This window comes from Pteronotus mesoamericanus, unplaced genomic scaffold, assembly GCF_021234165.1.
Source record: "Pteronotus mesoamericanus isolate MK-2021 breed Mesoamerican mustached bat unplaced genomic scaffold, CSHL_Meso_final contig_20, whole genome shotgun sequence".
Taxonomy (NCBI): Eukaryota; Metazoa; Chordata; class Mammalia; order Chiroptera; family Mormoopidae; genus Pteronotus; species Pteronotus mesoamericanus.
This window is the reverse complement of record NW_026555085.1, coordinates 95,228,669-95,237,991: the sequence shown is the minus strand read 5'-3', so window position 1 is coordinate 95,237,991 and position 9,323 is coordinate 95,228,669.

Genomic DNA, 9,323 nt, shown 5'->3' with positions numbered 1-9,323 from the left:
TCAAAGGCATGCTGTGTGAAAGAAGCCAGTCTCAAAAGATTGGCATTGTATGAGTCCATTTCTATGACATGTTGGAAAGGACAGAGCTCTAAGGACAGATCTGTGGTGCCAGGGATTTTGGGTGGGGGCCCCCAAAGGAAGAGCACAAGGGAGCCTTGGGGGCCTAACAGAACTGTTCCCTATTCTAAATGACGATGGTCGCTATGCAAATCTATGCATGTGTTCATGTTCATAGAATGGCATCTCCCCAAAAAAGTCAAGATTACCATAACTTAAAAATTAAAATTAAAAATAAATGTTATAAATGTTAAGTCCTAGAGCCCCTAAAATTCAGAAAAATGCAGTGTTTGCTGTTCCCCACACCCTGCTCGGACTTTTCTGCCCTCCCCGATCTGTCTCCAGTGGCCCCTCTTGTTACTTCTCTCGTTTTACCTCCTTTCTAAAAGTCTCTATTAGATTCTCCCCATTGCAAGCCTTCTGCAACAAAACTGACAGATTGATCTTTAAACATGACTTTTACCACTTTCCCCCCCAGGAACTTTCAATGGCTCCTTATCATCTATAGCAGTGGTTTCTAAATCTTTCTCCTTTTAAAGCCAATGAATCTTTGTTCAAGTGGAGTCTTTCTCAGGAGCCCAGTATGCAGAACAACGTTTTGAAGATGCCCCTGGTTCACCTACTTGACTACAAGTGGGGTGCTAGAGTCCCACTGCAGTGCCTCCCCCAACCCCAAAGCACCTCCACAGAACCCCCAAGAGCTCAGAGAAGCGCAGGTTGAGGACCAGGGGCCAACAGGACAAAGTCTAACTTTTCAGTGATATTTCTGATCTCTGAGAGATCTTACTATTTGTCCTAAAGAATTTATGGGACCTCAGAAAAGGCAGAAGACTTGCGAACTTTTGGGTTCAGGTTCCAACCCAGCCACTTACCGGCTGTGTGGAACTTGTTGAACCTCTGTTGCCCGATAAATCAAGTTACAATAAAAATAACCTATCTCAAAGGATAAGAGTTTCTCCTTTTTTACAGCTGCATAGTATTACATTGTATAATGTACCACAGCTTTTTTAACCACCCATCTATTAATAGATACATGGGCTGTTTCCAGATCTTGGCTATTGTAAATAACACTGCTGTGAACATAGAGGTACAGAACTCGTATCCTTTGTGACAGCTTGGATGGACAGGGGAATTATTATTCTAAGTGAAATAAGCCAGTCAGAGAAAGACAAATACCATATGATCTCACTTATATGTGGAATCTAATGAACAAAATAAACTGATGAACAAAACAGAACCAGAAGCATGGGTACATGGAACAGACGGACAGATATCAGAGGGGAGGAAAGTGGGGGTGGGGGGAAACCAGATAAAAGAAGGTAAAGAGATGAGCCAAAGAACATGTATGTACAGCCCATGGACACAGAGAACAGTGAGGTGAAGGCCAGGGGAGGTGGGGTGGGGGCCGGCCGGAGGTGGTAAAATGGGTGGGAAGGGACCGGAGGCATCTGTAATAAAAGAATAAATAAATAAATAACCTGTCTCACAGTGATCTCGTGGTGACATAGTATATGAATTCTTTTGAAACATATAAAGTGCTTTGCAAAATGTATGATAGAGTATTGTTATTATGGAAGACAATGTAGGTGGTGGCAAAAACTGTGGCTTTGGGCCCTTTTGACCTTGTTCAAATACAGGTTCTGCCACTTGCTACCAACTGGCAAGCTTCTTACTCTCTGAGAGTCTATTATCTCATGTGTAAAATGGAGCAAATATAACATCATATCCGGACATGGAAATCTCCAGTCAAAGGGCTTCCATACGCCTCTTTCTAAGAGCAATCCCTGGAAAAGGGGCACCATCCGTTGGGAAAGGATGTTCAAGCAACACGGCGGCTGCCAGGGGAGACGGAAGGGAAAAGACGACTTTCACCCGGTCATGAACAGAGTCAGCTTCAGTTTCTACCCTTAGGGTCCTGTTGCTAAGCCAGGTGCCTCAATGTAACACAGTATTCCTCCATCTCATGGAGTATTTCTGTCTCTAGTGCCTGCAGTCTACAAAGAAAAACTTTACAGTCAATCCCTTTTTTAAAATTTCTTTTTAGAGAGAGGGGTAGGGAGGGAGGAAGAGAGAGAGAAACATCTCTCAGTTGCCTCCTGTATGCACCCTGACCAGGGACCAAAGCCCCAGTCTAGGTGTTGCGCCCCGACCAGGAATCAAACCCATGACCTTTCAATTAATGAATGATGCCCAACCAAATGAGCCACACCAGTTAGGGATCAATCAATTCTTTTAACTGAAAAGAAATTTTACCCTTTGGTTTTTATTTACCAACATATTTAATTTTATCCTCATGATCTGTCTTATAGAAACCATGTAAAATTTCCAAAATGGTTAAGCATGCCAAGTATATTATACTTGGTCATGTATAATAGGTACCATCGACCTGTCCGGTGTGGAGGTAGGGTCATGATCTTATGCATCAGAATCACAAAGAAAATCAGCCAGTCTTTCAATGAATTAAACAGAGATGACTATAAAGAAAAACTAGGGTTTTGGGAAGGAAAATGACATAAAGTAGAAAGAAGGAAGCAAAATTTTTCACAAAGGTAAAATGCCAACTTCTGTGCCAGAAGAGTAAATAGGATTGCCTGTCTTAGTGCATGGCAAAAAACAAAATTAGATCATGATATCGCAGATAGAGTTAGAAGCGAGTTTACTGCTTTATATAAAAAACATTAAGCAGCAGAATAATTGAACATCCAGCTAAAAATCACAGTTAATTAGTAACAGAGCTGGGACTGGGATTCATTTCCTTGCCCAAGTTACCAACTCTTTGAACAAGAACCTACCTCAGTAATGGACAGTAACTATGGGTCTTCTCTAACATCACCGTTATTAGGGTTTCAGCAGTTCAGCTCACAGACCATTTGGGATGGTGAGAAAGAAAATAGAAATATAGAATCAAGGCATACTTTCACAGATTAATATGGAACTGGGCCTCATTTAATTTTAAATGACTTATCGCTAATGCTATCAAAGACCGGACAAGAAGTTGAATCATTTCTATGAACAGATTTTGGATTTCACCAACATAGATAAACAATTTTTGGTCGGAAGAATGAGCCAGTTCATTCACCTCAAATCACTTCCATCTGTTCTCAAGAATAATTTCCCTTCAAAATAACTACCCACTGTTTTTCAGCTTGTTGGTGGCATGAAACATAAGAGGCATCCTTTCATTACTGGGTTTGCTGATGTTCAACCCTCTACATCGAAGTTTTAACAAAAGACTTCCTTTCTCAGTGTGGTGTTCAGCCTATTGTAAAATTCCATGAATTTACATGTGCCCAATGATAGGAAATACGATACAGAAAAACAATCTCTTCTCACCCCTCCCCATTCTCAATCATTTTAAAACATAAAATTGATATTTAGCTCAGTTTTTTAGTTCTACTGAGATTTCAAAGTATTATTAACCCATAATATGGCTTATCACCCCCATAACCTGATGGCTCGCATTTCCATTGATGGTTGTGTTTACTCACTTTTAGAAAGAATTCAATTACATGGTTACAGATTATGCTAATAACATAATAACGTCAAATAAAAGCCGTAACTTGAGTTTTGGAGTCCAGCAGATGTAAGTTTAAATTTTGGCTCTGTCATTGACTAATTGAGTGGCTTTGTGTTACTCAAAATCACCGAGACCCAGAGCTTTTATATGTTTAATGGAATAAAAAAAAATTGCCTCCAGAATTTTTATGAGGCTATCATGCCACATTATGAGGAAAGTAGTTAATACTGTGCCTGGAACACAGTGCTCCATAAATGATACCTATTGTGATTAGAATGCACTTATATATGTTTGATAGTCACTGATTGTCAATTATCATGAAAATTTGAAAATACACGTGAAAGAAATTTTTGTTGAATTTTACTTCTTGCTTTATATTTTAAACAGCTCTTTCTGATTTCTGATTTTTAGGATCTTTAAAATATTTTCAGAAAAAAACAGCACATTTTTTCATTTAAAAGAAAAGACAAAAACCTCTTAATGATAAGGTAAAGGATGACTCAATCCATGTGCACGTGTGAAATCCTGTATTTCCTTTAAGGGCCCCTGAAAGGCACCAAGCTGGACAACAGAGGATTAGTATTAAGTGAAGTGTGAGATGGGAAGAAAAAATACAGTATAATGTGTCTCTTCTTTGCTGCCAAAAAAAAAAAAAAAAGTAAACCTAGCATGCCTTTCACCAATTTTGTGAAAAGTGAGGAAGGAAAATTGAAAGAAAAGGAGAAAAAAAAGAGCAGGTGTTCTTAATCTGCTTATGTGCCGTGTACTTCTCCAAATAAAGTGTCTAATCTTTTGACATAGTGGTCAAACAGTATTTCAAGACAGCTAAAACAACTGTAACTTCATATGAAAAAAACCCATGCCTTCTGCAGGTGAGAAAGGTACTGGTACCGCTAATACTGTTGGGGTTCATGGCCCATATTCAAAATTGAAGGAAATGCTAAATTTCAATTTGATAGTCATAAAAACAAAGATGAAATTTTTCCCCACCCAGTGTACAGACCACCTGTGGATTCTATCTGCCGAACGCCTTGGACACCAGAATTTCTGTGTTGGAGACATCCCAAGCTCAGTTTGTATCTTCTTAAACACAAGGTAGAATTGGAATATTAGCTCCTTTAAATTTTTCTTCAATCATGGTAAAAATTAATTTACTGTATTAAAATTTACAAAATAAGGAAACAGAGTATCGCTGTCCTTCAAGCAAAGCTTAAGCAAATAGAAAGACATCATTGTCACTATATTACAAAGATTCTTCTAGTGTGACTTTTCTACATTGTTACAATTCTAATTCTTTTTTCCACTTTCCTGAATTTCAATTTTGCTTTCATGTATTTTGATATACTTCTATGATAAACCACTGTGATATTCTGTTGTGTTATAGTATACATAAAATTTCAGCCAAGAAAAGAATGAGGACACACTTTTATTGTCTTTGACCTGACTGCGTTTACCACAGTGGGTGCCAGAATCCTAGTCCCAGGGTAATGATTTTAAAGTTGAAACCACAGGAATGTGTGCAGTCAACAGTGAAAATTATACTCTGCCAGTTTTTCTTGCTGAAATCTTGATACTAAATAGTACAGAAGAAAAATCTAGCCACTTTATTATGCTAAAGGATCTCCCCCTTGTGCCTAAATTTTGTATTGAACTTAAGCAGGATTGAAAGTCATCAGGTTGGTGGTATACGATATGAATTTTTTAAGGAGAAAAGCAACTTCCCTTCTTATAGAAAGCAATTACTCAATATTGAGAGTTTGGGGCTATAAGTCTAATATAAACACTATTCTAGGAGAATTAGAGTAATTGGGTTGCTTCAAATAATTCCCAGTGACTGAAGACCTGCAAATCTGAATGGGGATTAAGTTACTTAAAGATGTTCATTACAGCTTCATTAATAATGGCAAGAAATTTGAACACTCTACACAGCAAAAGAAAATACAACCTAGCTATATGATCAAATGTTTGTAGCCATTTTCCCTAGCTGGTGTGGCTCAGATGGTTGGAGCATCATCCTGTAAACTGAAAGGTCGTGGGTTTGATTCCCAGTCAGGGCACATGCCTAGATTGCAGTTTTGGTCAGTCCTCAGCAAGAGGCAACCGATCAATGTTTCTCAATCTCTGTCTCTCCATCCCTTCCCCTCTCTCTAAAATTAATAAGCATGTCATCAGGTAAGGAATTTTTTTTAAAAAAATTTGTAGCCATTTTTTTAATTTTTAACAAATAGAAAATTGATCACACTATAGAAGGAATAAAGTGGTATTTTAAAAAATGCAGACATTTCTGGGAAACTCCCAATTATATGTTTAATTCACTCAACCAGTACTTATTTGATTGACCTAATTGACCAGGCTTTCTGGCAGACTCATTTCATCCTTCAGGCTTTGATTTAAATAGCATCACCTCAGAGGTTTAAAAATTACTTCAAAGGCTGGAATCCGTCACCTATCAGTCATTCATTGAGCCCCTGCTCTATGCTCAACATGACATGTGGGGCAAATACATGAAGACACAGTCAGCGGCTGCCCCCAAAGATGTATGACTAATAGGAATTGATACTGGAGAAGTGTCTTCCGTAGGAACTGGTTTTCCCGTCTATCTCTTAAAAGATCAATATATTAAATAAACGGAAACGGGGAAAGGTGACCCACCAGGAAAAGCAGGAAGGCAGAGAACAATGCGAGTGGCAGGCTCTAATGGGACGGCTCCGTGGGCGCTCACCTCCTGTGACAGAATCCCCCTGCTTCTGGGAAAAGATCGGGTTTACGGAATATGCAGGCGGCCACTAGAGGGGGCCAGAATGCTGCTATCTTTCAGCACGACGCCAGTTTCCCCAGGGAAATCTGCATTTGAGATTGACTGCTGTTCAAGCTGACCAGAAATAACTTCTGCTTTTCCAGTAAAATTGTGAGAATGTGACTCAGGTCACACAGTTGACAAGAAACCAGGGATTTATGAGTCCCAGACCACTACTGAGTCCCAGGTCATACTGCTATCCAAGGAAAAAAAAGAAAAAGAAAAAAAAAGAAACCCACTTCCATCTCTCCAGGAGGAAATAATTAGTAAAACTAGAAAGGAAAATTGCAAAAGTAAAATGACAATGACAGAAACTAACTAACCAGACAAAAACTTGAGTTGAAAACATACTTCAGAATTAAAAACGAAGTTTTACACAGTATGATCCTTTTTAATCTTAGAAGTGTAAAAAATATGTCTATACATGAAGAAAACTTAGAAATACATGTATCAAAATCTTAACAGGGTTATTTGAAGGTGGTAGGATTATGTTCTTGTTTTCCTCAATTTTTTCCCTCTGCTTTATTCATTTCCTACAATTTCAAGACATTGCTAATTGACATTAACACTTTATCTAGGTAATAAGACAAGCATGTGCCCCGGCTTGCGTGGCTCAGTGGATTGAGCACCAGCCCGTATAGACAGAAAGGTCACCGGTTTGATTCCCGGTCAGAGCACATGGCTGGGTTGTGGGTCAGGTCCCCAGTTGGGGGCATGTGAGAGGCAACTGATATATCTCTCATGCATTGATGTTTCTTTCCCTCTTTTTCCCACTCTTCATGTCTTCCTAAAATAGGTAAGTAAATAAGTAATTAAAAGGCAAAGCATGTATAGAAGTGTTCCGTGTCCTTGATCTTCAGGCCCGGCCCAGCAGAAAAGGAGGTAGAGGAGTTTTGTGGGGGCAGTAGCACCAGAACAAGGTTCAGTGGGTTTTGGGCAAAGTGAGCCCTTAGAATAATGGGTGGAAGAGGGAATTTTCATTAACCTAACTCTGAACTATTTTCAATCCACTCTAGGATTTTCAGAAAATGTAAGTAAAGGGCTTGAACTATGTTGATAATGTTCTTTTGTGAAGAGTATTTCTTTTATAGAAACATGACCTTGAATTTGAACACAGGTTCTGGTTTTATAAAAGTTCAAAAGCATTATTGCATTTTATCAAGCACAAAACACTGCCTGAAGTTGTTTTTAAAAGCTGAATCATCCCTACAAATCTTGTTCATCTGCTGTTCTATCAAAAGTTGCATAAACTACCATCCTCCATTTAACTATTTACCTGCCCTTCACCCACATTTCCATCATACTATACCTAAAGTATCGGGTCTATGTCTTGATAAAAATGTATTGCATGAAATTTATGAGCCACTTTCTTTGGGAATTACTTTAAATACTTCCCCAAGTGTGGTATCAGCAGTTGAAACAACTGCAGATGCTGTTCTGGGAAAGTTCCCCAGATCACTCAGCTCTTCGGTGGAAAACCGCCGGCCCACTCCAGAGCCACGGCTTTCCCCATCTGCTACCCCGTACTGAGGCCAAACACATGTAGGCCAAGTTTGCTGGAATGGAAGCAGGAGAGGGCTGCAGGCAGAGCACTGTTCACTGGATGCCGTGGTCCCTCACTCTAGTGGCTCTTAGGGATAAGCAGTTCAAAAACCAATGTTTTGCAAGAAAAGAAAAAAGATTAAAAAAACTTCATTAAAATCTAAAACATCTGCCCTGGCTGGTGTGGCTCAGTGGATTGAGTGCCTGGCCTGCGAACCTAACGGTCACTGGTTTGATTCCTGGTCAGGGCTGCAGGCCAGGTCCTCAGCTGGGGATGTGTCAGACAACTGATCAATGTACCTCTCGCACACTGATGTTTCTCTCCCTTTCTCCCTTCCTTCCCCTCTCTCTAAAAATAAATAAGTAAATAAATAATCTTAAAAAAAAATCTAAAACTTCTGTATTGCAAATGATATCAAGAAAGTGAAAGGCCAACCTACAGAATGGGAGAAAACATATGCAAAGTATATCTGATGAGACTTGTATATAGAACATATAAAAACTTGTACAACTCAATAAAAATATAATTTTAAATGGACAAAGTCATTTCTCCAAGACATACAAATGGCCAATAAGCATAAAAAATTATGCTTGCCATTAATCATCAGGGCAATGGAAACCGAAACGACGAGATACGACGTCACACCCAGTGGCATGGCTAAAATAAACAAACATGGACACCAAGTGCTGGCAAGGAGGTGGAGAAATCTGAGCCCTCACACATTGCTGTTGGGATGTAAAATGTAGCACTTTCAAAGTTTAGCAGTTCCTCAAAACATTAGACACAGCTGCATTATGATCTAGTACTTTCACTCCTAGGTATATTCCCAAGAAAACTAAAAAACAAAAAAATAACTTGTACATGACTGTTTTTAACATTATTATTTATCAAAAGATGGAAAACCCAAATGCCCGCCCCCTGACAGATAAATATGTATATCCACATTTGGTATACCCATACAGTGGAATATTATTCAGCATTAAAAAGGAACGAAGTACTGATGCATACTTCATCTGATAAACCTTGAGAAGCCCATTACAAAGACCCAATATTTGTGATTCGTACATGAAAACGTCCCAACAAGTCCCAAGACAGAGAGTAGATTACTGGTTGCCACGTGCCGAGGGGAACGGACAGTGACTGTTAATGGATACACGGCTTCTTTTAGGAGTGATGTGTGTGGAAGTTAGATTTTAGTCATGGCTGCACAACCCTGGGAATACACCTAAAGGCTGTACACTTTAAATGGATTACACACGAATCATCTCTCAAAAAAAAGTTGATTTAAAAAAAAAATCCAACTACCAGATGGCCCCCCTCCTAAGCGCTTTTTAAGGGCCACCCTGCCTTGCTCTTCCACGGTGCCACCGTTCTTGCTTGTTCTAGTTTGCTTCCTCACTCTTTCTTGT